General features: G+C 33.0%; 1 protein-coding gene across 4 annotated transcripts in view; it reads right to left on the reverse strand.

The window, feature by feature from the left end:
* Positions 1-26,419, reverse strand: part of Mical (Molecule interacting with CasL) — a 202,818-nt gene that overhangs the window by 158,828 nt on the left and 17,571 nt on the right. The window lies entirely within an intron of this gene.

Genomic DNA, 26,419 nt, shown 5'->3' on the forward strand with positions numbered 1-26,419 from the left:
TTTTTCTCCATGTAAAGCCCCATGGCACCAAGTAGCCTTGAGTTTATTATGTACTATAACAGTCCAGTCACCTTGCTGCTTTCCTCAAGGGGTGTGAATTAATAAAATCAGCAGTAGTAACATGAATGGTGAAAGACAGTTGGCTATATGTATCTTTAGGAGCAGAGTTTGCACGTTTGTTACCACATGACTAGGGATCCAGCAGAAGAAACTCACTTGTGCGTTGCAACAGTTCAACTCTGCGATTGCATTATGAATTTTGTTGACGATATAATGTCTAGAATACAAATCTTCTACAGCTTGGAGTGTACTGCACAAATCACTACAAATACAGATATAACAGTATTTTGGGTAAATAATATTCAAAGCCTTATTGATGGCATACAGTTCAGCAATGTAGACAGTTGTACTACTAAGTACACAGAACATATAGATTCTGTCATTTACAATAAAAGTGCATCCAATGGTATCATTCTGTTTAGACCCATTTGTATATAATATTGAGTCTCGGTTTGTCTTGGAGAGAAAGTGGTAAAACATTTCCTGAAAGACAATAGAAGTTGTGGATTTTTTATTATATATTGTAAGGTCAAAACAAACATTTATGGGATTGAGTCTCCACGGAGGATATGAACAGAGATAAGCTGGGAAAATAGGTGTGTGAAAATTTAAAAGGTACAGTAAAGGCCAGTTACGAATATCCATTGGTGCTGTTTATCATGGATGGTTTTCATACCACTGTAAATGAGGGTTTGCAAGGACTGCTTTAAAAAACTGGGTGATTTGGTTGTCCTTTAAGATGAGCAGAGTAAGATGCTAGCAGCTGGTCTTGTCTATCCCAAAGTGATGGCTCACTCCAATCAACAAGTATGCTTGCAGCAGGGCTTGATCTAAAGGCACCTGTAGCAAGATGAAGGAAGGCATGATGCATAGCATCCAGCATCTTAAGCACGATATGATACGCTGAAGAGTATGTATGATACAATCATAAACCAAATGGAACCAAACTAAAGAATAATAAAAATGCAATATACAAGACTGATCGGCTCCCCACTTGGTGTTGCTAAGGACTCATAGCATATCTAGAATTTTTAAACATCTTGCTTTTAAGTATCTTCCAAGTAACATGGTTATCAAAAAGCAAACCGAAAAACTTAACTTTAGAAGAGAGAGTAATTGGCTCATGAAACAGCTGACTGCACACATTTAGTAATACTTTATACATTTAGCAAACAATGTGACACTAATACACTTCCTTGAGGCACTCCATTCTGCAAGGTGATGCTACAATATACAGAATTACCAACATGTAAAAAGAAAATTCTGTCATTTAAAAATATCCCTAATAAAGGCAAACATATTTTCTACGACTCCTCATTCTTAAAGAATGTTTGGAATAGCACATCACCAAGCCATGTTGTAAACCTTCCTGATTCAAAGAAGATAACGACGAGGCACTGGCAGAAAAGCATTTTGGATAGCTGTTTCCAGTGATACCGAACAATCAGTGGAAAATTGTTCTTGGCGGAAACTACACTGCTCTGGAGATATAAAAGAATGTCTCTCTAAATACCATGTAAGCCTGTGATTCACCATTCTCTCCATCAATCCGCATAAAATGCTTGTCAAGAAGGTAGAGTAGTCTGAGAAGCATGTTTTGTTTTACCAATTTTAAGAACTGGTACAACAATGGCTTCCAACCAGACGGGTAGAAAGACTTGTACAGAGAACAACACATTATAAAAACACAATAGGTGTTGTAATTCTGAATTGGAAAGGTTTAAGAACATACTATTGAAATAAATGTTGTTAGGGGAGATATCACGTGAGTCTTTTAGTACATGCGAAAACTCACTGAATGTAAAGGGAGCATTTAATTCATCGACCAAATCACCAATGTTTAACGATACTATTTCTATCTGCATCTTGTACCTCTGAAATTCATTAGTATATGATGAAGTGAGGGACACCGAATGAAAACAATCTGCCAAATTAGTTGCGATTGCAGAAGATGATGTAAGAAGTTCTCCATCGTGAATAAGTCTGAAGATAGATTGTTTCAGTTATCTGAAAATACGGTGAATGTAGCAGAAGCTCCTGAGCCTAACTGTTCAATTATTTTAATTGTTAATTATGCAGCGGCCAAATAAGTGTTATCTAAAGAAAGCCCCTTTTTTTTTGTAAATTTTTCCAACATTTCACTTTATTTCAAAGAGAATTCATTAGTACCTCTACAATCAACTGAATAGTTTCAATTGAAATACCAAAATGCTAATGTATTCAATAATTTACTTTCAAAGATTACAGATTAAATTTAATCCTTAGCATAGGTATCACCTTAACTGTTGCATGGTGTAGTAGTTTTGAATTTTTTATGACTAGATAACCAGGATTCTTTGCTGCTCAGATCATATCACATACATAATGATGATGTAGAAAGAATTATCTCCAAGAAGGTATTATCTTTCCTAAAACTTTAATCTCCTTCAATAAAATAATCCCCTATAATCATCCAAACAGTTGTCTGAGTTCCCTACACAAGCTGACTTGACTTTACAATCTCAGGAAGATGTTTTGAAATCCATCTAACACATTTTTACAGTAATTCAGTTTGTAATTTTAGCAACGTTATCACCAATAATTTAGTAGCCTGTACTAATGCTTACATCAAGTTTTTCTTTTGTATTTCAGTAATCTCCTTGAATAAGACTAATGAGAATCCAGAGGAGGAGTTGAACTTAAACGTTCATCTCACACTAATCAGTAAAATTTAATCTATTACTTTTGAACCCTTCAACTAACTTGTAATATGTACATGATTCAAAAGTTATTATTACATTATCTAAGAATTTACGGGTAAATTTAAGATGGTTTTTACAACCTTTGCAACCACAAGTCTTATGTGAACTTTATTCTTCAGAAGTCCATATTTTTTGGTTGCAGGATTTAATTTTTCACTGTACTTTACACAAATAAAAAGTATCAGATATGTTTAAAAACAAAAGAAGAGAAATACAACTTCTTTAGCCAAAGATAGGAGTATGGAATTACCTGCAAAATACGACTCTGTCCAAATACAGGCCTCCCATTATTCTTTTACAAGAAAATTTAACCCCTGAGAGTCAAAAAAATCTATAGGGGGACACAGCTTTAAATAAACCAAACATTCTTAAGTATTCAAAATCTTTACGAGTCAAAATTCAGTACTTTCCAAAGGACTCAGTTGTTTGAGATTAAGGACTGCTGGACAAGAGAAAAATGTTTCTCAAATTTTGTACATAATTATGCAATTTACAGAAAACTTTTTGATAGATGATAACAGTTCAGTCAGATACTTAATTTGATTATATAACAAGAGGTTCATTTACAGTCAGAGAACTTTAAAATTCATCAATTAAGATGTTTTGAGGGATGGTACAAAAAATTATACTCTTACATACTCATTCACTTACTGATGAACATATGGCTTAGGTTTGACGAAATGTTATATTTAATACGAAACCCGTTTATCTTATAAAATCAAACAGTTCAATTAAACTATGACTGCACCCTAAAATTTAGGTGTTATTTTGTAAATTTAAAACTTCTATCACAATCATATTTCGTTGACTGCATCAACATGTTAAAAAAATGAATTCTAATGTTCACAACCATTTAAATCAGTTAAGAGTTGAAATTATTGTAATTTCTTTTGACTTCAAACGATTTCATTAGATGTCACAAATAGATTCTTAATAAATATATTAAAATATAAAAAATTATTATAGTAACAAAATTATTAAAGTGCATAAAATAAAGAAGTTGGTTCAATAGAACACTGTAAAGCAATGTTTCTCAACCACCGGTCCGCGAGATAATGCTATCAGTCCCTGAACAAATTGGCCCACAAAAAAAATTAAACTTTAAAAATCTGAGAAAAAAAGAACATAAAAAAATTCATATAACTGTAATACAAAATTTATTTATTATAACTATTTAATAATATTCTGTACATATACACTGGCGAATACTGGTGCACGTTTAATTTATTGATTACATTTATTCTTTTTGCACAATCGGCAACAATAAACTATCCCGCGACGCATGAAGTGTAGTAGCGGAAGATATCAAAACAACGCCGCACTAAAGAGTGCGGCTTTGGCGGTACCTTTGTTTTATGACTTAGCAATGTGCATGTTCAATTTATTGAAACCGCTACATTTACAATTACATTCTTTACTTTACGCAGTCGACTACTTGTACATAGTGAAGTGGTTTACTTTTAATTATTGCAAAAATATAATTCTATTCTTCTTAAAACGAGTAAAAAATGGACAAGGAACTTTACATAATTTTTTCTGCACTGATAAGTTCTACTCCGGAAAATGGAAATACAGAAAAATCGAGTGAAGCAGAAAATGAACGTCCACCAAACAAGAAAAATAAATCTGTTATCACAAGACGCTACACAATGATGAGTACGTGAAACTTGAAATATGGTTTTAGTCTTTGGTGAGATTCTACGGAAGACGATGTACGTCCAATGTGCGTAATATGTAAGAAAGTTAAGAATAATGATACCATGAAACCGTCCAAAATTTGCGACATTTAAAATCAAAACATCCCGAACTATAACAGAAACCATTGGAATATTTAAAACGACAAAAACAATTTAATCTCCAAAAGAAAAAAATTAAAGAACTTTTATTCAAAATAAATCGCATTAAGTTCATATTTAATTGCACTACATATACCCAAAACAAAATAACCATTCACAACCGGAGAAAATTTAATTAAATCGGTGTTAATTGATGTTTGCAATGAAATATTTGGACCCTCAGATCTGATCAGATCAATTCCAGATTGTCCGATCTCAGGACATATCAGACAAATTGTTCCTCAGATTGCAGTTCAAGTCTGCAATGATAGATTAATCGTCGAATTGATCTGAAAATATTGAATTAACAGTTAATAAAAAGTATTAAAGAATCACCAATGTTTGCCATCCAGATCGACGAATCATGCGATATTTCTAAAAAAGCTATTTTACTCTGCTACTTAGGGTACGTTGACTATTATTCTAAACAAATAAAAGAAGAATTTTTATTTTGCAAAGCTTTAGATTCCCACACAAGTTCCGAAATATTTGATTCACTAAATTAGTATATTAAAACATTTCTTAAACTGAAAAAATTGTATCAGTCTATGTACCGATATAACAGTAAACACGACTGGGAAACATTGAGGAGTAAAAATAAGGATTCATGCGTTTCCTGACATATTACTAACACATCGTCAGCACTTATCAGCCAGAAATATGTCACATGAATTAAACGATGTTCTCCTCGAATCGACAAAAATTGTATACAGAAAAGCGATGTTAACTCTCGATTATTTGCCAATCTTTGTCAAAAGGTAAGAGCAGAACATCAACATCTCTACTTCATGCAGAAGTAAGATGGCTCTCGCAAAGGAAAGTGCTTATCAGACTAAAAAATTAAGGGCGGAAAGGGAAAAAATATTTTTGGTAGAAAAATAGTCTCCGTTATCAAAATGTTTTTCCAATACGTATTCAATTCCGAAACTGGCATATTTTAAGTGACATATTTTCTTACATAAACGACTTAATTTAGATTTGCAGAGAAGTATGAAAATTACATTTACTTACTAAACAAAATTGATGCATTTTAACCAAAAAAAAAATTAAATTTTGGTTAAAAAATTGAAGAAAATAATCGTAAAGTATTTAATTCTTATTACGATTTTATTACTACACAAAATTAATTAATAGTTGAAAAATCTGAATGTAGCAATATGCCAATATTTACAGTCATTATATGATGGATTTGAAAAATAATTGCCATAATAGAAATTTAAGTAACGAAGACGAAGAACGTTTGTTTCTTTTGGAACTGAGTTCAGACGTAACATTAAAAAACAATTTTTCAACTATGAATTTAATTAAATTCTGGATTGCAATAAAAAGCTGAATACCCAAATTTACATAAAGCCATGAAAATGCTGTTTCCCTTTTTAACCACATATTTGCGTAAAGCTGGATTCTCAGCTATGACACTTATTAAAACCAAACCAAGAAATCTTTTATCAATAAATTCATCTCTTCGATTAGGTTTAAGTAATTTACAACCCGACATTGAAATAACTGAGCAAAATGAGCAACAAGAAGTTTTTCATTAACTTTCATTATGTACAATTAGTTTGTAATATGATTTGTTTATAGTTCCTATTTTTAAATAAAACAACCTAAATTTGTTTGCTGATTTTCCTTTATTGTTTTGTTGTTTTTAGATAGAAATGATATTAATTAAAATTATGTATATGTAAATTTAATTACTAATAAAATAAAAACGATTGTAAGTTTTTTTGTACTCGTCAAAAAATCTAAGCGAGGGTCTGCCGATCCCTTATATTTTTCTATTAACTTTACCGGTCCGCCAAAAAAAATATATATTGAGAAACACTGCTATATAGGACTCGCTAATGCTTTAATTAAAAAAAGAAATTATGAAATAAATTAATAACGGAACAATTTTATAACAATAATTTAATATTACTACATGCAAAAGTGTAAATTACTAGACAACTGTTTTAATACAATTTTTATTTTAATTCATGTATAGTATACAAGATATCTCTGAAATCGTTTACAATAATTTTAAAAATAAACTTCGATTTCAATGAAGAATGCAACCTAAAACAATGTCACAATCCTGGTTTTGCTTCATCCGCGGGGCTGTTTTCTTTCCTTAAACGACAGCAGATAGATAATATCGACATGTAACATACATCGCAAAACAATGTCATTCATACGACCAACAGCATCAAAGACTATATAGTAATTTACCACACACGCACACACCCCCTCCTCGATGTATTGTTGTTACGCACCGAGTGGTAGTAACAGGAAGTAAATAAAGACACAGAAAGACACGCCCGCACTACTAACTACAACCGTGTGATGACCTGGCTGTTTATATTGTGGCTATACCCGGTCCGTGCCACTATGTCACCACCGTGTATAATACGATTACATCCGGAGCACTAATACAGTTTACATTCGTGTGTGTTTGTGTCCAAATCAGGGCTGTTATATAGTAAACTACACGGGACGCCTGGTCGCATCCGTAAAACGATTGTATCCGTCAATACGAAAAAAATCCTACAACGGACGAGAAAAAGGATCTATATTATGCGAAGAAATAAAAGTTTCGTTTAAAATAAATCATTGAAGGATAAATGAACTACTACAATAATAATAATAATAAATAAATAAAAGAAAATAAAAACAAACGAGTAACAACAAAATAATTATTTCTTTCTAAACATTTTACTGACGATACACCGAAAACCTCTGCCACTGACAGCTGGTAGCGGTATTTAACATTTAGTTAAAACTAAACAATTACAAAGGCTTCATCGATTATTAATCCTTTACTGAAAAGGCGGCGTTTTTAAAGATCACTTTCCTCAAATCGGAAGAAGTATTTCAAGAATCCGACAACGACGATTACCAGCGCTGTTCTAGAGTTAAGAGTTATTTATACAATTCAAATAACCATCATACTGACCGCTGTGCCAATTAATCTCAAACCGCAGTAAAACTACCAAATACAATAACAGAAAAACTTTAAATTTAATACCAAAAGTCGACTTTCGCGGGTTCCCGCATCATCCAGTCTATACATAATTCTATATTACATCAACGAACAAAAATAAAAATAAATAAAAACGTCAAAAATTAAGAAAACATAAACCCCAACAACCACAAAACTTGAACAACATAATATTACAGAAGCAGGAAGACAGGTAATACCCCTAACATGGCCAACCATTTACCGCAATGTAAGTATAAAATTACTGGGTATAAAATTAATTTAAACATTTTGGAAATTTGTAACAACAATAAAAATATAAATATACTTGTAAAATATTAGATTTATAAATTTAAACAAAACATGAAATGAATAATCAACAGATCGTTTTTGATGATATACTTATACGAATTAAGTACATACCGAGATGTAACAGTTAAAATCAACATTTATGAACATAGTTGCATAACGTTTTAAATTTACGCTGGCAGTAATATTGTGTTGTTCAAATTTTGCGATTGTTAGGGGTTTATGTTTTCTTCATTTTTGAAGTTTTTATTTTCTTTTTTTTCATACATTACGCGCGCGCAATTCAAAAATACTGAAAATATAATTTAAAGACTAAACCGTTTAAAGGAAGGTAAAACAGGATTAATGAAAAAAAAATAAATAAATAAATAACGTTTATAAGTCCGTGAATAGAACGACCGACATTTACCTATCTCGGGCACGAGACTGAAACTGGGTCTATTCTCCGACGAAATCAGCGAGCAAATATTTTCTGAAATTAGTCGACACATTTTTTTTTTTTTAATTCAAAACTCACACCACCGCATTTCTAACAGGGCATATTAAGATGATAATTTACAGAAATCTAAAAAGAAAATGAGATACTAGCTTTAAAACAGGTACGGCATAAACCTTTCAATATGGTAAAAAAATTATAGAGATATTACAGACATACGAGGTCTGTTCAGAAAATAACCGAACATTTCTAATTGCGTGCCATCGGAGATATTTAGTGACGTGCGGTTGACAGCATTGTGTTCCGCGTACCTCCTGTGTAACCATATGCTCTTTGATTGTTAATATCAACTTTTGTCTCTGTCGTAGCCCGTAAACCCAGCTTTCGGCCCCCGTTATGATCCTTTCATTGTCAACGTCAGCGAAGTTTTCAGGAAGTTGCCGACAAACGTTCACTCTATGTTCTTTCTGTTGTTCGGTGGTCATCAAACGAGGAATAAACTTTGCTGAAACTAGATGCACGTTCAATTTTTCAGTCAAAATGTGACGGCATGAACCGATCGAGATGCTAACCTCTTCTGCAGGTTCTCTGACAGTCAATCGGCGATTTGCACACACTAGATCGCTGATTTTCTGAACGTGGTTATCATCAGTTTAAGTCGAAGGCCTTTCTGGTCGAGGGCCATCTTCAATTGACTGACGACCACTTTTAAATCGTGAAAACCATTCGTAACATTGCATACGACCCAGAGCATCATCTCCGTAAGCTTAACGTTTCTGTGAAAGTTTCCTCGGTTTCACGCAAAAATCGATACTAACACTTAAACACGTCCACTCGGCTAACAATAACACGTTAACTAAACAAAATATCAACAATCCAAGAACATGTGGTTATGAGGAACAAAACCTGCCAAACGCACTTCAATAAATATCTCCGTTGATGCATAATTAAAAATGTTCGGTTATTTTCTGAACAGACCTCGTACAATGTACATTTTTTAACAATAGAGTGATAAATGATAATACCACGAAGTCGATATTTCAAAACATGTGATCGGAAATGCCTTAATATTAAATAAATAGTAAATTAATAACACGAAAAAATGAAGTATCTAATAATCCGTAACAAGGGACTGTGGATTTACCACCCGATAGATAAATTATCATGAAAGTAAGTATTAAAAGTGTTAAGTTATTAATCGCTTATTATCAAAAATAACAAAAACTACTCGAACGTTTAATGAACGAAACACAGAGTTAATTTATACTTAAAAAACACTCTATAACAACAGATAAAGCGTTCAATTTACTTAAAGGATCTATTTCGGTAACAAAATTAGCTTCTGTTATTTATTCTCGAAGCTAGGATATCATTAGTATCACAAACATGTTGATACTACTACCGAATTCCACTGATATTTTATCGAAGGTACAATGTTCTTGTTAATCACAATAACTTCGCTATTATTTATCAGTTTCCAAAAAACCTCCAACCTCCAGCCCACCGAGCTGGTCTAGAGGTTAGCTCGTCGCAGATCAGTTGTTTAACAGATGATTTTCAAAATCGAAGATTCTGAGGTTTAAATCCTACTAAAAGTTACTTACTTTTATAAGGATTTTAATACTAGACGCTGGATACCGGTGTACTTTGGTGATCGGGATTCAATTAACCACACATATCAGGAATGATCGGTCTGAACCTGTACAAGATTATACCTCATTTATGTCATACATATCATCCTCATCTCATTGGGCCGAGAGGGGTTTTTCTTATTGTTCATTAGTTAACAGATCGCAACGTACACAATAGGGAAGAAGAAATATTTTTTTTTCAGCCGGTTTTTATTTAAGAGCAATTTAAAACTGATCTTAAAAAAAAATCTACTGAAAAATCATAGACTGTTTTTCTTGCTAAGCCAATAAAAATAAATAAACGGTACGCAGGTGTTAATGAGATTAGCGCAGGTGTTTTACATTACAAAACAACATTTTCTATATTTTTTACACCCTTTAACTGCAACATTTGGCAAGTTATCTAAAATGACGCATTATGACGAGAATTACATCTAAAAAAACAAAGAAAAAAAGCAAGAAATCATCATCTGGTCATGTATAATAAATACCTATATGTTTAGGTAATTATTATTTATTTATAGACTGAATGTTAATAGACCGTTAAATAACTTGTAGAGAGTTATATGTAAAAATATAAAAGTTAGCCGACGTTCATCTCGAAATGATCTATTTTTCGACACAAAATCACCACATTACCAAGCCGCCTATGGCGGTGGAGAAAATTCCAAAATCTTACGTGCAAGGTGTAGGGATGGAACGTGTCATTTTAAAGGCATTCAAAATCAAACATTTTAGCATAAAAAACATCGAGCTTAAACTGCTTAAACCATAATGGTTGCCGTTTACTACAGGCCGCTTTTGAAACGATGGGGAAAAAAACAATCTCTTACGTAACTGCTCGGTAAACAAAATTAGGTAATACCTAAAACTTAAAAACAAAAAACCATTAAATAAATGTTATAAAACGAGCAATTTCTTGTATGACTCGACTACTTGGGATATATCATTGGCCTTTTGAAATAAGCTGTGGAAAATAGTAAATGTTCGGCATTCTGGTCAGGATTGTTGTATCCTGAAGTTTTTTTTTCAAACCCTTTAATTTTTGTTTCTCAATTCCCTTTAGAATTATACTTTACAACCCTATATTTTAATTTAAGATTTTGGAATTTTACATAGAGGTGATCTAATGCCAAAAAAATAATCATTTCGAGATATGAACGTCGGCAAAATTTAATTTGTTTACGTTTAACTGTCGACAAGTTATTTAAGGGTTCCCACATTTTATTAGTATCCTGTATATATTTTAAAACGTTCGGTCAAAAACATAAAAAAGTGGATTTTAAAATAATTAAGCCGCAGTCTATAAGTTTACAAAACAACGATCTTGAAAGACGTATGTAATTAGGTAGGAGTAACAATTTTTGCAATTAAACTAAATTTAAATTAAAATATTAAAATTCAAGAACGATACACGGAATTGAGGAAGAATAAGAGATCTGATAGAATGTTAACCGTCGTCAAAATTTCGAAACGATTCGAAAAATGTAGCGCCACTTGATATTGTAGCCGATACAATTAAAAAAAATTAGGCGATATGAATTCTTGCAGCGTCATAAATACCGTAAACTGATTTAATTTTTTAGAGGTTAAAAATACTATAACACACATTCTAACCATAGTTACATTTTTTACGATTGTTTTTTTCGTTACTGTAACAAAGCAAATTCAGCTGCCAATTTCTCTGCAATATAGAGCGCAAACAGTACAATTCGTTCAATGAAAAAAAAACAGCATAATTTATTCACGGACAATATCTGTGATCCACTTTAAAGTATAATGGTATACCTACAGAAACGGTTAATCTATAAAATTAGAAAGTACAATTCAGACATTAATTTTCAATAAAAAGATTCATTACACCTCATTTCGCAACACGAATAATAATATATTTACAAAAAAAAAAAGTAGCTTTCAAATCTATGCATCGATTGTCACCACACAAAATTTCATATTTTCGGTCTCCGACATTTTTTTAAGATACTAAAAAAAATTAAGATCGTACGCGACACAATATTTTTTTATTTTTAAGCTTTCTTGCGACACGGTTCAAAAATCATTATAAAAAACGGAATAACATTTTCAGTTCTTTTTTTTTGTGCTAATAAATTCAATGACCGTAAAAAAATTTCATCACTGAAGTAATTTTATGAATATAAAAAAAGATTACTTGCTATATGGAAAAACTATAAATAAAGTACCTCGACAGATTGACGGAATACAGCCTTAATCAATCTGTTATAATAAATAAAATTAGAAATAAATGTATTCGATTAATCACTCGCTAAAATAATTACATTATAACAAATATACTCGACGTTAGTCTCTCCTTTATTTTGATAACACGTCATACGAATAACCTCGCATATAAATCAGAAAATGGAATCGATTTTAAAACACGCATTAAAAATTAAAAGATAATATATTTTTTTTATTTTTCTTTAGATTTCAATTATTTTATGTCGGTTCTAAATTGAAAACAAATTAATAACGTAATTTATTATCTCTTAACTTGATTCCGGCTCCAAAACGTTCAGATGTAAAGAAAATTTGAAGTATTTTCGTTTAAATTACTTTACTTTTTTATTTTTATTTTTATTTAAAGTAACATATAAGACTACAAAAAACCCCGTCCATATGAAAGAAAATCGTTCGCAACAAAACAAAGGCGATAACCCCTCCCCCCAAATGTTAATAACAATAAGAAAAAGAAAGCGAATTAAATATAGTAGAATCCTACATAAGAAACAAGACTCTCTGGACAGCGGAAATACGTACTATAATTCTAAACAGTTTTCCTACTACTTTTCTTAAATTTTTACGCGAAAATACTCGATTACTCAATTATTATATATATTCCTAAAGAAAGATCATTTGAATTGATAGCGGACTTGACCGATCCGTCAAGAAACCTCGGACCGCTACTGTAAAAATACTTTGAATGAGTGCCATGGATGTACACATCGTTCTGCTTAACGATCTAGTATAAAGCAATAATAATCCCAAAAACAAAGAAGTAATAAATTCAAATCGTGTATTTGCAATTTTCATTTAAAAATATCTCCCGATTAATTTATACCGAAAAAACTTTTTAACAGGACCACCGTAGAGAAGGATTTCAAATAAAAATTTAAGTTATCGGAATCGATTTATTTGGTTAGGAACTGGGATCGTACATGAACAAGCGAATCGAATTACGAAATTCTTCTTTTACTATATTCTATTATAAACAAAACCCTTTATACAGGATACAAAACGGAAATAAAAGTTAACCCTTATGAAATATAAAATAATTGTTAAGAGACGACCTAAAAAATGAACATTATTTTGGCCGAATCACCAGTGTCCGTGCTGCTCTATACATAAAAATATCCGCGTATCGGCTACCTTAAGCGCCACAAACGTACCGGTTAAGAACTAAAATACGTACCGTTAAAGATTTTAATGGACTCGTGACAAGATTCACATGTCACTTCCGAAAATTACATACCGGTCCTTAAAAGTAACGAGAATCCCAGTAACCTGTCGGGCTTACTTGGAAAGCGGTTTTCCGCCTTCTTTATCGAAACTGATAAAAAGTCGTCTATCGACACGCCAAGCACGCTGAAATAGTACAGGCTATTTGGCCCTACGAGTGACGCCTTCGTTCTCGTAAAATGAATATAATTACTCTCACAAAAACCTCTGACAGGGATCACCATCTCTTGTTAATTCGGAAAGACCGGGGCAGATAGTATAAACCAATAAATCAATATCCCTTTCTTTTGAAAAGCAACGCATTATATATATCGTTTCTACTCGGTGAAGGATTTATACACGTAGAGCCGTCGATATTTCTACTTAAATTTTTAAATCGACGAGATTTAAAATAAGTTCTGCAGTTTATGGAACAATTTTACTTTCTAGTTTTCAGCCGGCCGGATACAGTTTCTAAAACAGTATCCCTGTATTGTATATAACTAAATTTACATAAACAGGCCTTTTTTCTTTTTCTTTGTAGCCAGAAACGAAATTACCTTCATCTTACCTAGAGTACCTAAAACTTATTACAGAAATATTCAGATCTGTAAGTATAAATTCTTTAACCAAGACTCCTAATTTTCATCTCAAAAAATCTCAAATAAATCGCGGTCATCGTCAAGCTTTTATTCGTTTATAAATACAGTTAACTTTGGATTAGTCTTAGTCGAAATCATCACAATTTAATTAATAGCCGGTGTAAAAATAACCAGATCGGCATCTTCATATCGATTATCAAACTTCTCCGATCGTGATCGACATCACAGTTAGCGCGTTATCATTTAATTTTCTACCGCTGCATTCACAATATTTAAATTTACTTCGATTAAACATTTCTATATTAAATGAAATATTTATATACATAGTTTTACAATTAGTTTGGTTCAAATCTTTAAAACGTTCTTCTATTAGATGATCGCACATCGTAAATTATTTTATTTCAATAAAAAATAATTCTTTCAGTTCGGATATTTTTAATTCAAATTATTGAAAGTACAAACAAAAAGATCTAATCCTAAATACCTTCTTCTTTAGGCCATTTTCACAGAATAAAATAAAATACGGCCGAATTCTGTCAGAAACCCGGATTCTGTCTTTTGCGGACGCGGACGTTCAATTATCCTTTTCTAATGAGGTTCAATAATTACTGTCGTATAAGGATCGTTTTAGAAATCACCGTTCAACGAGAATTCCAACTTAATCGTATTTGTACCGCGTAATAATGTTTATCGTGTCTTAGTAATCGGCTACAACATACGACAGTGAACTACTAATCGTAATTCAGGATACTACTGATCCTAATTCAATCCGTAAAATAACATTACATTTATTATTTTTTAATTTCAATTCAGGCACGATTCTAACGGAACGAAGAGAAAGAAGAAGTTCAGCGCACAGTCAACACTATTCGAATCCGCAATTTACCAGACCGCCCATCAACTGTAAGATATAACGTTTGACGGCACGAGCGACAAATTAATCTGACAGTATGAACAGGGTGACAAAAATCCGGCCGTATATTTCATTAACGCGGATCGGCCGGGCGATTTAAGACGCGTTGTTATGGCCGTACTAGATGCAAATAAGGCAGTTACCGTAACTGGTGTCAGTAACGAAGGTCGTTATTCAAGAGAAAAATTTGGAAAAAAATGTTTAAATATTCTATTTGTTGAAAAACAATACCTCAATTATACATATAAACCTTATTTCGTCAATCGATGCCAAAATGCGTCAAATACGGTAAAATCTAAACATAATTTACCCGTGTAGCCGGGGGTGCACTGGTGCCGGAACGCCGTCCCGATACCGTTTTTTGGTAGAAATAAAAAACTGTCCTTTAATATAAAACTTGTTTTAACATAAAGCCGCTAAAAAAGTATAACCTAAATTATAAAAATCAGACCGCACGAAAACGATCCTTGCTTTCGGAAATCCATAAGCAAACGGCAAAATATGTTGCTAAAAATCTAATTAACGAAAAAAAGTTAAACATTTGAAATGAAAAAGATAAGTTTTGCTTCTTATCGATGTAAAGGTCGAAATGAATGGGCATTTTTCATAAAATTACCACGTACCGGCAGCCTGTGACCGTGCACTAATATTCTTGTGATCTGCTACACTACAAATTACACGTTTTCTGTACTGGAAAAGTACGATTACGATAAGATATAGCTGAAACGTTTTCAAAGCGCTACGTTCCTGCGGTTTGTATTATTTACCTAGCCGTTACATAATATATATCTTAACTTTCAAAGTCGAAATTAATGCGACAGTCGCTAGAAGAGCGGTGCTTCCGTTGTTGGAATACGTGGCACCGGGCGAAGCTGTGTACTGGTTCCGACAGGACCGGCCAATGTTTTAACTGCGAGGAGGTTGGCCATGTCAAGATGAATTGCCAGAAGGAAGCCCGTGCTACACTTCCAGCAAAACTTCTGGCCACGCTTTTTAGGGGGGGCCGAGGTTGCAGAAATGTACAGCGAAAGTGAGGTGTATTCGCTGTGGAGCGTAGAATTATGGTGGCTCCGACGTGGGGATACCCTCGCTCAGGAGAGGTGGGACGCTCCGGCGTCTCATCACCGATAAGTGGATGGGGCCTCCTGGCGGAGCCGTGGAGGGGTAAATCAGACCGCAGTCCCGGTGGGGAATCCCTCTTGGGGTTCCTCATTAGAGGCAAGGCTTAAAGACCAGAGTCCTGTGGGGAATCCCTTCGGGATCCCCTCATTTGAGGCGTGGCGAATAATCAAAAGACCGGGTCCCGGCTACTTGGGTGGGACCTTGAGTTCTGCCGAGGTAGTTTGAGGCGATGGCACTCCCCGGAGCTGTAGTTATGCTGAATTGCGGATCCGGTTCTGCGGGCGGAGTCAACAAAGATAAAAAAACAAAAAACTGAAAGTTATATTAATATTTATTATTATATTTTTTTACGAATCGCATTTGTTCGATCGTCAATATAACAATATATTGTTATACAGAGCACTGTATTGTTATCACAATATATTCCATACTACTTCAGTATAATAATAACCGCGTAAATAAAAACAATCTGCGGTCGAATTACTCTTTATCTCCGTCGGAATGTTTTTTTTAACTGATGTCTGCTTCCTTTTAATATTGTTAACTTAAAAGATAAGCTACGTCGGCTGTCGGATTACACAGTTTTATATACTAGGTTATTAATTCTCTTGAAAGTTTATATAGCTTCCATTTATTTTGTAACGAATAATAAAAGAAAACGATATATACTTTATTCAGCAAAAAATTATGTCGTTTAATATAGAAGATAACTAATTTTTAGATCACCGATATATCATTCAGATCAAGATCATTCTAATTTTTAATGGAATAAAAAGGATTGGTTTTTGTTGAAGAGTATATACTTTAAACAAAAATATTATATAAAAACTTTTATTATTTATTCGTATAAATAATTCATTAATGCATTTCTACTTTCATAACTTTTCTCCGCCCGTGCGGGCTCGATGTGCAATATTAATATTATCTTCTAAAAAGTTATAAAAAAAACACCACTAGAATTTTTATTTTTTGTTTGTTTAATAAACAGTAAATCTTAAATTATTATTTTTTCTCTCTTCTCGGTTGCATCTGAACTTCCACACGTGTACTCAACACTAGCTACATCTTATATATTTACTTGTATTACGCAAGTAGGTAGGGATGTAATTTTTTATGTTAGTTAATTTGAATAAATAAACAAAGTTTATTTAATGTTGTACAAGTACAAGGGTAAGTAGATTCTATAAATAGGGTACTATGTACGAGTGTTTGCAAAAAGCCAATCCCGCGAACATGAAGGATACCGAAAAGGAAAAAAGGTGATATTAAAATAAGTACGACACAAAACGATCCGCAAAAGTCGACCGGATAACGGTGGTCATCAATCTCAAATATTCAGATTCAAAATAGATCGGAAACTATGGACGAGTTCCAATCGGAGAGAATTTTAAATAAGTTGCGCAATTATACGTGTAAACAAACATCACCGACACGCGAACCGATGTACACGGACCGCTAAATCAAATTACTCAGATTTCTGTACAAGAAAAAACATACTATATCAAAGGATAAGCCTTACAGATACGTCGTACGTCGAATCGAAATCGTATAAATGTTTATATCGTTTGATCGCACAGTATAATAAACAACTTGTAACTTAGTCCCGTAATAACAACAATCGGTGCAGAATATTAAATAATTTCAATTGGTCTGTAACAGTTTCGTTTAATTCGCTTCAATTACGCGGCTTAATCGTAAACTAATCTATTAATCTGCGGTTTCTGATCGTTTCAATAATTTGCACACGCTACAGATGTCTAATAAAATATTATATTAATACGTAAAACAGTAATCATATACATATATACAGATATATACGCTCCGCTTATATAACTGTTCGACCGAATGAATCACATCATTGTCAGCTACGTGCCAAGAACCACCTTATTACTTACTGCCTGTATTAAAAATAACAAAATCGTTATACCGCCATCTGACGAAACAGATATTACCGTACAATACTTCCGGTTTATTTAAACATACCGTAATAATGAGCCGAAAAAGATGTAAAAAAAGTATAAATACGAGCGATCGAATCAACAGATATTTTCAGAAAGAAAATTATGACTCACGGGAATTGAGGTCTACAAGTATCGCGTACCGTGACTAATCCAGCTATCCGTAATGCGGCTTGCCAACGTTCCTTACAACGTTTATAGAACAAAATAATTAGGAAGTTAATATTTTAATAAATATTTACAACTTTCTTTAATCATGTTCACACGGTTTATAATTATGTAATGATAATATAAGAAATTATTCTACGATAATATAAGATATTATAAAAACAGAGCCAGAAAATCTTAATGCCAACGACGTAGAATTCTTATTTTGTACGTAATCGTTTATTGAACACCTTTATACCGACCAAAACAAGATTTCATACGTACAATCTACATCGACTTCTAATTAGGTCTACAATTCCAATGAACAACGGTGAACTAATGTTGAAGTAAATGTAAGAGTGCACAAAAACGAAACTAAAAATTACACTTTTTAAGATTATATAAGGAAATACAGTTTTACTAAGAAATGGAAAATGTGAAAGGCGGTAAGAACGAATCGTTAAAAGTAACTAGGTAGTCGGGTCATGTCTAAAAGCATCCGGTGTTAATTAGGTCGTAGAAGGAAGTGTTGAGTGATAAAAACTGTCAAGGAAGATAAAGAAATCGTATGAAACCCACAATCGAGGATTTAATGCGCAGTAGGTACACGGAACGTAGATAATAATATCGAATGACCGACAAAGAAAAATTATCAATCGATCATAATAATACAAGTAGAATAATACAAGTTTCGTCATTGCACTGTACAATTGTGCCAGCTGAATGAATAAAACAGACTTAAGAGTCGACTATATAAGTTAACCACACCGTACGCAGATTTAAAAAAATAACAGGCTGTCGCCTGTTACTGTTTTATCCCCTCGGACAAAATAACCATTTTTTTTCGTGACATTATAATTTTTTTTCTCCTCCATTGTTTAATTATTACTAGTATTGAATGCTTATTAAACAGAACTTTTTTTTTTTAATACACACTACTTCGATTTCATTACTTTTTACTTCCTTGTACGAAGTAAAATACGTATGGCAATCACAAAAAATTTCGGTTTCCAGATTTTAACGGAAATATCCATTTTGATCATCCCTGAATCCATTTTTATTCGTTTCGGCGTGATGTCTTTACATATGTATCTCGCATAACGATTAGCCGTAGGATGTTGAAATTTTGGATTTGGGACTGTTGTAACATCTAGTTGTGCACCTCCTCTTTTAATTGCAATCGACTGAACTGAAAGTGTCCAAAAAAGCCCAAAATCCAAAAAAATTGGATTTTAGACTTTTCTTAACCGCAGTAATAAGCCCTCATTGAGAGCTTTTCACGATGTATCATAAATGGTACTTATTTTCATTGGCTCCAGAGTTATAGCCAAATAAAATTTAAATTAATGAAATATTTGGATCGTGCACATCGGTTAGATAAGACACATCGGTTCGAATCCGACTTCATCCCCCCTTTTTTTTTAATTTATATATATTGATTTATTCATTATTCAATAATAATAAGAATTAAAAAAGATATGAAAAAATCAGAAGTTTATTAGTGAAATAAAATTTTATGTACTTTTAAAAATGTGTATATGTAATAGATTAGTTAAACATATGATTATTTAATATTAACTGGAAATTATGATTTAGAATCGTATTATTTTTGGCTTTTCTAGTTTAATTTTTTTTAATTATCCTCGAATTTCTGTTTAATTTTACCTACATTAAAGTTACCTATAGAGTGACTGAAAAATAAACTGTCAGAAGAACAACATAGACACTGAGGCATACATGGCTGATCTTTAATTAATTGCCAAAAATTCTTATCTTTAAATTTATTACTCCTGTGATATTGTCGGACAATATTCTACCTAAAAGGAGTTGATCATAATTTCGTTTATTTGTTTTTGTTGCCAATCACTTAATCGCTCTTTGGTTTGATATAATTCTTCTGATCTTAATTTGTGTACACGTTCTCTAGTTTTCAAAATTTCTCTCTCTTTATATTCATCATCCTCTCTTAATCTTTTTATTATTCATATAAAAATTCGAAATTTACAGAGCGTTTTACACGACACTATACATAATTTTAAAGTAAGCTTAGGTAAACTATTATAAAAAAGATTATATTTGTTGACAGTAACAAAAAATCACAGTACTCAAGGAACAGACACAATACTTTACATCTCTCAGTTAACGCACTTATCAACAATTATTTATAATATTTTAATTTAAAATAAGAAAACCTACAACCATGTTTTTTCTTTCATTTCATTACGGAATAATCATTTTTAATAACCTGCATCGAGAACGAACTTGCAGCTAATTTAAAATATGAGATTGTTCAAAATGTTTCCGAACTTTTTAAACAAGGCACCCACGCGAAGTCGTCTGTATCGTAGCGCTATAGCGGCCTACATTGTAAATAAATACGTCGTTAGCTACATCACCTTACTGGGGTTAATCGTTTACCTACCTACAACTAATTATTCACATGCGTGTGAAGATTATTACGCATAACTCGAGTAATTCAAGAATAGCAAATCAAAATTAAGTTTTGCTTGTAACTCGTGAAACGGATAATCATAAGCGTAAGCTGTACGCGTAATTAAATGCTTTAGAGTTTTAAAAACGGTCGTCTATCGATTGACATTGACCCGTATTCGGATTACTACATGAGCACCGTCAACATCAGGTGACAACGTTCACGTTACATGAATTTGTAAAATCGTACGTCGAAACAGTCGTTTGACAGTTAGGAAAACAGATTTTTAAATCGAAGTATTAAAGTGTAATATGTGTTTAAATCGAAAGTGTTTAAATAGATGGAAATTAAGTTTTTATATTGAAGGATCATACCTTGACATTTTAACGTAAAAAATAAAAATTCATCCGATAAAAGCAAACTTCATCCCAAGATTTTAAATTCTGTATCAGAGAAAATAATCATTTTGCCAACTATCATAAAGAGTCGTAAAAAATCTGTAAACCAAAAAAGAATCAAACACCATCAAACGTCAGGCGGCACGCGAAGTTCGTGTAAATGGTTTCTTTATGTCGTCAGCGTTCAGCATCACGAGTTCTTACTTCGAGGACTAACCGTGATTCGCCGGTATTTTTCCGAAATGGTAATATCGAGACGTAAACGAGAAAAAGTGTCCGGAGAAAAATACCGTGTGCGAGAAAAACAACTACAGAAGATTTTGGAATCGTGACAGATAGTACCTCCCTCACACTTTCTGTAACTTTCGCACTTTCGCACTTTTTCTGTAACCTTTGAATAAACGACAATATTTTCCCACCCCTTAGTCAACCGACCCGACTGTGGTAGCAGACTTTCTTCTCTTCCGAATTGAAATCTTCTCTAAAGAAAGATAATTATTTAACGAAGAGTTACACACGGACCAAAGCGCTATCGCTAAACAGCCTACCGATAATTTTTCCAAAAGTGGTAACGGCGTTGAGAGCGATGCACCGCTTCAGCAGGAAATTACTTAAAAAGAATTAAGGCTCATTACCTTATAGTATAGGTATGTGCGAAAAACGTGCTAAAAAAAAAAGAGTTTAGCACTTCTTAAATACGTTTCATAAATTATTAATAAAGAATTTATTAAGTAAAATACGAGGGGCGGCTGTAATGCACACTGGAACATGCCGGGGGAACAAAATTTCGTATAAAGCAACAGATAAAGCTACAAGATTTCATCTTGTTGTTTCATTCCCCTACTAGGAATACTCCAAAATTCGCTGATCCACGCCCTTTCATTTTCTGTCAGTCACCATGTTATGAAATAAAATACGCTTGCTATACCTGCGCGTCTAAACGACGTACAGTGAATAACAGCGGAAAAAGTGAACATTGGTGACATTCTTCGTCGTCTAAAAGCCGTTGATGGTAATAAAATTCTTGATCGAAGTACTGCAGGTAGAAGGATAAATTTCGTGTGTTAGAAGCCAGTAGAGCGAAACTGTGGATGAACCTCGCAGTGATCCATCGATTTCTGTTTCGAAACTCGGGTCCCTCATTACTACCCACAAGGAAAACGGGAAAGCATGGAAAATTGGCACTACGATTCGCCACAATGTAAAAAATTCAAAACACAACCCTATGCAAAAAAAGTTCTCTGGACAGTGTTCTGGGATTCCCGGTTTTCGTGATCGACTACCTGGAAACTGAGTCGACAGTAAATTTTGGGCGATACATATGGAGACGCCAGAGTCAGAACACCTCAGAAGACGTGCGTGTTGTATTCGAAAATCCACGGAGCCGATAATTCTGCAACGTGATAGTGCTCGGCCAAACACATGTGCACACGCGCGCACATCGCTGCAACCACCGAGGCTCTTTTGAAGTTGAAATTTGAACTTCCAACACCCTCCATACTGACCAGATTTGGCGCCCTGCAATTTTTACTTATTTTTTTTAATTAATCAGGGTTATTAATTCTATTCATTTCACAACGAATAACGAAGCAAAGAACGCTGTGAGGTCAGTACCAAGGAAAACTCCCCAGAATTCTTCACTGACGGAATGCGAAAACTCATTCATATACCTCGTACGCCGTTGGGAGTAATGTACAACTGTAAAAGGTGACTACGAGAAAAGATACGTAACATTTTTGTAAAATATAAATTGTAATTTTATTTGTTTCATTTGACTACTTTTCTGGGCAACCTGTTGCTTTATACGAAATTTCGTTTACCCGGTACAACTCAGGGTGCATTACATTTCAACCGCTCCTTGTATCTTACTACCAATCTATCTTGAAAAAACTGAAGGAAAACTAAAGAAAAGTAGCTTTTAAGTTAACTAGACCTTATGCTAGTGCAAAAAGCATAAAAAAAATCCAGATGTAAGCCGTATTAAAGGCCTGATAATGTTAAATTGCGTTGTATATTGTAATATTGCACTCTTCTAATTTTAATTCCACTCTCAATTTAATTTAGCTTTTTTGATACCGGTCTTCCATTTAACGGTGATTTTCCGAGCAATAATTATTTCAGTTTATTTTAGTAATTAAAAATCCGATTGGTTTGTTCTAATACACCGAATTAAAAACGAATATATTAATTACGGAAAGTAACCGTTAATCGATATTAGCGAATAAAAAAGTAATTAAATATTTAAAATTTTTAATAAGCTTAAAGAACTTTAAGACCTCGCTAAATTATAATTAACACTAAAATATATTTTCTCGTAAAAATAAATTTGAAACGTACAGCAAATTTAAACCAGTTTTCTCTTCGAATACACTTCCAAACACGATCGACAGAAACAACGGTAAATGCGATGTAAACAGGGATCGTGAAAACAGGGCGAAGGTCATAACGCTAAATAACATTAAAGGTACTGTAAATGAAATTATAATGGCGGCGTACAAATGCAGACGGCATGGCGCCAATTCACCGCGGCAAATTGCGTACGCCACGCTCCTCCTCGCCGATAATGTTGACTATTCCATTACACGATACATACGCCATCCCGTTTCAAATGCGATAGTGGATTAACTGCGCTGCAGTAAATTAATAAGCTTTATACTCATTCATTACCTACAATAACAGATTTTATTCGTATATTATTTATTAAACAATCGATTTTATCCTCATCTTTTTTTTTATTTTAATGATTAATTACTGCCGCTATTTTATTCCACATAAATCACGCGTTTCAATACTGGGTTAGTTCTACAACCCAGTAAACATCATTTACGGTTTCGCATTTATTCAAATTTTTGTTTCTCCTTAATTTTAAGTGATATCGACTGCTACGATGACAGCCGTTACTAATAAATGTTTACAGCGAACGACGTTAATCAACTTCAGTGATCTAAGAGAATCTGTTTATTACAGGTACTCGGAGCGTTCTATCTTTCAAATATATTTTTTATACATTTAAGGAAAAGGTTTTCAAAAAAATCATTAAACACCGAAAATTGCTTTTTGACAGCGTTATCTATAAGTTTCAGAATTGTCATAAATAGTTCGATGACCAAATGATAAATTATAATTTTTACTTCCCAGCTATAGCGATATAAGCTGCTGGAGAAATAACTGAAATTAACAGATCGGTAACATAAAATTGGCCTTTTTTCAAGTTTTTGTCTTAAGAAGAAATTAAAAAAAAAAATTAAATAAACTGCAAATAATCAGTGAAAAAGATTTTTTATTCCAATGCTCCAAAGTCCAAAAAAATGTATTTTTGTCAGGCGTACGTTTGTAAGTATGTACGGATATACGAGGCTCGGCTGATAAATTTTGCACAAATATGCGTAGCATGGGAATGAAAAAAAAAGAATAACGTACAGTACCTCAGCTACAAAATTCAATATTTACTTTTCAATATAATCACCGTTTACACTGATACTCAACGTGTGACTAGTTTTTGCATTCCGTCACCGAAACATTCTGGCGGTCTTTCTTGGCCAAGTGGCCACAGCTTCCTTCACCTCATCGTCGACGGTGTAATAATGATAACCTTTGAGACCCCTCTTGAGATCAGGGAAGAAGTGGAAATCGCACGGAGCCAAATCCTGCGAGTATGGTGGATGCGGAATAGACTCCAACTTAAGCTTGCGGAGAGCATCTGTAGCGGCGTGCGCGGTATCCATCGTGCACAGATTTTACGGTAACCCAATCGCTCGATAATACGGCCTACTCGTTCTTTAGATATGCCTAATAGAATAGCGATGCGTCGCTGGGCGATTCGCCGGTCACTTTGAAGCAAATCGTCCACCTCCTTTCGATGTTTCTCGTCAGTCACAGAAACTGGTCGTCCCCTGCGAGGTGCGTCCTCAATTGTCGCTTTACCGGCTTCACATTTGCGAAATTTCAACGATCATCTATTCACGGTACTACTGTCAACAGTTTCATTACCGTAAACCGCTTTAAAACGATGAAAAATATTCGCAGGATTCACATTTTCTGCTGTTAAAAATTTGGTTAGTGCGCGTTGTTTTAACCGTGTTGACATATTAGCCGTACTCGACTCCATTTTACCTGTAACTGAAAACAAACCGGTAAACTGATTTCAACGTATTATCGCAAGTTTGTAGAGAGGGACTTTAGTAATCTGTGTTGCCAGGCCTAACTCGATAGTACTTTTGTACTATCTAAATTAAACTTTTGTTTAATTTAATCTGTGCATTAAAAATGTAAAAATCGTAATATTTTGATAGCACTTACTCTGTAGTATTTTATGAAAAAAAAAATTAGCCAAAACGTTCACCTCCCTTTCTAGAAAATTACAACTTTGTTTACTTATAATTATAGCTGTATCTTTGTATTTTGTAAACAATTTTAAAAAGTTATTTTTTTTAAATTTATTATCACCACTTAGGGATTATTTTATTCAAAACTTAATTTTACCCAAATTCTTACCATTTAGTGTGAAAACCACAAAAATGAAAAAAAATAGCAATTTAAAATTTTTAATGCTCCAAATCTACTTTGTTAAACAATAAATAGTCACTAATTTAATTTAATACTCCTCCCTCTCAAGGAAGAGCTCCCAAATTTTTGAAAAACGAAAGTATTTAACTCACGATTTTAATTTATTTAAAATCAACTTTAGAAATATTTTAATCGTTACAAAAGGCCTACAGATGCATGAGCCTCCAAATTTTCAAAAAGTTTAAAACATATTTTTGAAATTGTGAATATATTAATATTAAACATTTTGGTACATCTTTACTTTTTTCAGTACCGTGAATTCAAAAATTGAAATTAAAAAAAAAAAATTAATTGCATAAATTACCCGGCTACGCCGATCAAGTTATGCAATCATTGCCTAAAATATTCTTCAAAATTCCAAATTTTTTTGGATTTTCTGATTTTTGTGTAACTATCATTTAATTTACCAGCATCCAAATATTCTAAGCGTTAAAATTATAGAAAAGAAAAAATATTCTTATGACTTACATTTGCAATTTCAGAAGCCAATTCCGTCGTAACTTCAACTATTTGTATCCACTTCCTATAATCTTTCTCGACAAATTTTATTTCATATTTAGAAACTTTTAATCGTAGCATTCTGAACTGGTTCTTCATCAGTTTAAAGTAATTTGTTAGCAGCCTACAATTTTAATGCTAATTAAAAAATAAAATAATCTTTTTATTTCAATTTGGAAAATTTATACTAAAACATGGCCAAATCAGCTGTTAGAAAAAAGAGAACAATAAAAATATATTTACGATAAACAACCTCTGCTAAGAGATCATATTTTTTTATGGTGGAAAAATTATTAAAATTATTATTATTTGATATTACTATTACCGGCTGTATTCTCAACCGTTCTTTCCTTTTTATTA

Source organism: Lycorma delicatula, chromosome 8 (genome assembly GCF_047948215.1).
Source record: "Lycorma delicatula isolate Av1 chromosome 8, ASM4794821v1, whole genome shotgun sequence".
In the NCBI taxonomy this organism is placed as follows: Eukaryota; Metazoa; Arthropoda; class Insecta; order Hemiptera; family Fulgoridae; genus Lycorma; species Lycorma delicatula.